Source organism: Schistocerca americana, chromosome X (genome assembly GCF_021461395.2).
Source record: "Schistocerca americana isolate TAMUIC-IGC-003095 chromosome X, iqSchAmer2.1, whole genome shotgun sequence".
Classification (NCBI taxonomy): Eukaryota; Metazoa; Arthropoda; class Insecta; order Orthoptera; family Acrididae; genus Schistocerca; species Schistocerca americana.
Genome location: NC_060130.1, coordinates 885,763,852 through 885,768,047, shown reverse-complemented (window position 1 = coordinate 885,768,047; position 4,196 = coordinate 885,763,852).

Genomic DNA, 4,196 nt, shown 5'->3' with positions numbered 1-4,196 from the left:
AAATATGTATGTTAGAGAAGAAATTAACAAGTCCAGCAATAAAATAAAATCAATATGGAATATTGTTAGAAGGGAGACAGGAAAAGTAACCACTGGGGTAGGTAGTATTACTGTTAAAGAGAATGAGACCATCTTAACCAACAGTACACACTTAGCCAATGTATTAAACAATCACTTCTTAAGTGTAGAAGAAAATATTGGTGAGAATAATTCAAAAGAAAAAGCCAGGCAGTACATGGAAGAGGCAGTTCTGAAAAATTTTAGTCAGATTAAATTTCATCTAACACACTCTTGTGCAATAAGGAAAATTATTAAATCTATGAAAAATAAATGTTCTGTTGTAGAAGATGACATCTCTAACAAGTTATTAAAACAATGTGGAGCAATTACAGCTGATTTTTGAGTCACATACGTAATGCATCACTGACTCAGGGTATTTTTCCAGACAGGTTAAAATATACCATTATCAGGCCTCTCTACAAAAAGGGAGAAACCACAGATGTCAATAATTACCGGCCAGTATCTTTGCTTACAGCATTTTCAAAAATCTTTGAGAAAGTAATATACTCAAGAGTGGTTAGCCATCTCAACAGTAATGGGATACTTAGTAAATTACAGTTCGGATTTCAGAAATGCTGTTCCACTTGTAACATCATAGATTAAGGGTCGACCTGCGACAACAATCGCACAACTTGTGTAAGGGCCGCTAGATGCCGCCGCGAGCGCTAAGAGTGCATTGCGATCGCAAGCGCGCGTGTTGCGTATGGGCCGCTAGGTGCCGCCACGAGCGCAACCGTATATAAGTGCCGACGGACTTTGGCCAGCTCTCATTTTGTTGGCATCTCACTTTTGCCTATTCTCTTATTTGCTTAGTTGCTTAGCTCTTATTCGTTTATGGTTCATGTTATTGTGCTCTCTATCAGCCATTCTGATTGTTTTTATTTACTCCCAACTGAGAAGTGCTCATTTTGGCATTTCACTTTTGCATATTTCTCATTTTGCTAATAATATGCTCCTTAGATTTTTACAGTTGAATTGATTAACATACTCTCATGTACTGTTTGTTCATTTCAGCCTGTTCATATTTAGATGTTCCTTAAGTACTGTAATAATTATCAGAAGCATTTCTTCCCTTAAACTTGTGTAAAGTATTCTTGATGTAGGATGTGTTCTGTGACACAGGTGTAAGGTTTTGAATATAAATTATATACGAAACTGTGCCTTAAAAGGAATTTATTTTTTCAGTTTGTACTACATCAGACGACAATTTCGTGATATGAGGGAGAAATTTGAAGGGCGAACCCATGGAAATAGTCTTAAATGATCCCCTTTAAAAATAAAAATTTGTGTGACACTGTAGGCACAGAAAATTTATATACAGGGTGTTATAAAAAGGTACGGCCAAAGTTTCAGGAAACAGTCATCACACACAAATAAAGAAAAGACGTTATGTGGACATGTATCCGGAAACGCTTAATTTCCATGTTAGAGCTCATTTTAGCTTCATCAGTATGTACTGTACTCCCTCGATTCACTGCCAGTTGGCCCAAGGAAGGTAATGTTGACTTCGGGGCTTGTGTTGACATGCGACTCATTGCTCTACAGTATTGCATCAAGCACATCAGTACGTAGTATCAACAGGTTAGTGTTCATCACGAACGTGGTTTTGCAGTCAGTGCAATGTTTACAAATGCGGAGTTTGCAGATGCCCATTTGATGTATGGATTAGCACGGGCCGATAGCCGTGGCGCGATATGTTTGTATCGAGACAGATTTCCAGAACGAAGGTATCCCGACAGGAAGACGTTCAAAGCAATTGATCAGCGTCTTAGGGAGCGCGGAACATTCCAGCCTATGACTCGCGACTGGGCAAGACCTAGAACGACGACGACACCTGCAATGGACGAGGCAATTCTTCGTGCAGTTGACGATAACCCTAATGTCAGCGTCAGAGAAGTTGCTGCTGTACAAGGTAACGTTGACCACGTCACTGTATGGAGAGTGCTCGTATTGCGGACGGCTGTGATACAATAGGCCATTCTACAGGGCTGCATCAGCGCATCAGACCCTGTATATATATAGTTATACGTCACACACTGAGACAGCAATATAAAATTTCACTGTCCACGTGATAGAGTCTTTAAATAGTAAAATGTCACCAGTAGGAATATTCTGTGACTTATCCAAAGCATTTGATTGTGTGAACCATGACATTATGTTAGAGAAATTACAATTCTATGGTATAAATGGAACAGCATATGAGTGGTGTAAGTCATATCTACAGAACAGGAAGCAAAAAGGCTCTTTATATGCTTCAAGTGATTCAAAGGAGTTTCCCACTACATCTAACTGGGGTGAAATTACATTAGGTGTTCCACAAGGTTCAATCATAGGTCCCCTCCTGTTCTTGATATATGTGAATGATCTCCGTTCTTATGTGAAACAAGATGCTGAACTGACACTGTTTGCTGATGATACAAGCATAATTATTAATCCAGTAAAAGAAAGTCCGATAGAAAATGATACAAATAAGGTATTTGGAAAAGTTATTAATTGGTTTTCTGTTAATGGACTTGCTCTGAACTTTGAAAAAACACAGTACATCCAACTTTCTGCTGTAAAATGTGTAATTCGTTCAATAAACCTAACACATCAAAAGAAGTCAGTAGCCAGCTAGAGCATACTAAGTTTTTGGGTGTACATATAGATGAGAATCTTAATTGGAAAAGCCATATTTTGGATCTCCTAAAGCGACTAGGTTCAGCAACTTTTGCAATCAGAATAACTGCCAATTTTGAGGATGTAGAAAATAGTAAACCAACATACTTTGCATACTTCCACTATCTGATGTCATAAGGAATAATATTCTGGGGCAACTCAACACTTAGGCAAAATGTATTCACTGCTCAAAAGAAAGTAGTTAGAATAATGTGTGGGTTTCATAGTTGCACATCTTGTAGGCATCTGTTTAAAAGGTTAGGAATTCTTGCAACTGCTTCACAGTACATTTACTCAGTAATGGAATTTTTTCTCAACAACATGGACCAGTTTAAAATCAAGAGCGACATTCATGATTACAATACCAGAAAAAAGAAAGACCTACTCTATCCCTTACTTAACCTATCTTTGGCACAGAAATAGGTAAAATATGCTGCTATAAAACTTTTTGATAAATTACCAGATGAAATAAAATGTCTGACAGGCAGCAGTAATAGTTTCAAAAACAAATTGTAATCATACCTCCTTGACAACTCCTTCTATACCATACATGAATTCTTCAATGTGAGTAAATAAATCTGGAGATATAATATATGCATTTTGTGCCATTTAAGAGAATGGGATAGATAATAGAAATATTTAGGTATAACTCTATAATGTAAAAAAACCTTGTTTCATGTGTGCATTTCTTGAGCATTTGACACATTCCATATCATAACGGGTTTTCTGTGCTATTGATCAATGGAACACGTAACTAACAAACTAACCATGAATCCTGCAGGGCTGTTCATAAATCCGTAAGAGTACGAGGAACAGCATGTTGCAAGGCGTCCCAGATATGCTCAATAGTATTCATGTCTGGGGAGCTTCGTGGCCAGTGGAAGTGTTTAAACTCAGAAGAGTGTTTCTGGAGCCACTCTGCAGCAATTCTGGACGTGTGGGGTGTCGCATTGTCCAGCTGGAATTGGCCAAGTCCGACGGATTGCACAATGGACATGAATGGATGCAGGTGATCAGAAAGGATGCTTATGTACGAGTTACCTGTCAGAGTCATATCTAGATGTACAGGGGGTCCCATATCACTCCAACTGCACATGCCCCACACCATTACAGAGCCTCCACCAGCTTGAACAGTCCCCTGTTGACATGCAGGATCCATCAAGTGGTGAGGTTGTCTTAATTCTAGTATACATCCATCCGCTTGATACAATTTAAAACGAGACTCGTTCGACCAGCCATCATGTTTCCAATCATCAACAGTCCAATATCGGTGTTGACAGGCATAGGTGAGGTGTAAAGTTTAGTGTTGTACAGTCATCAATAGTATACAGTGGGCATTTGGTTCCAAAAGCGAATATCGATGATGTTTCATTGAATGGTTTGCATCCTGACACTTCTTGATGGTCCAACATTGAAATCTGCAGTAATTTGCGTAAGGATTGTACTTCTGTCACGCTGAACGATACTCTTTAGTTGTC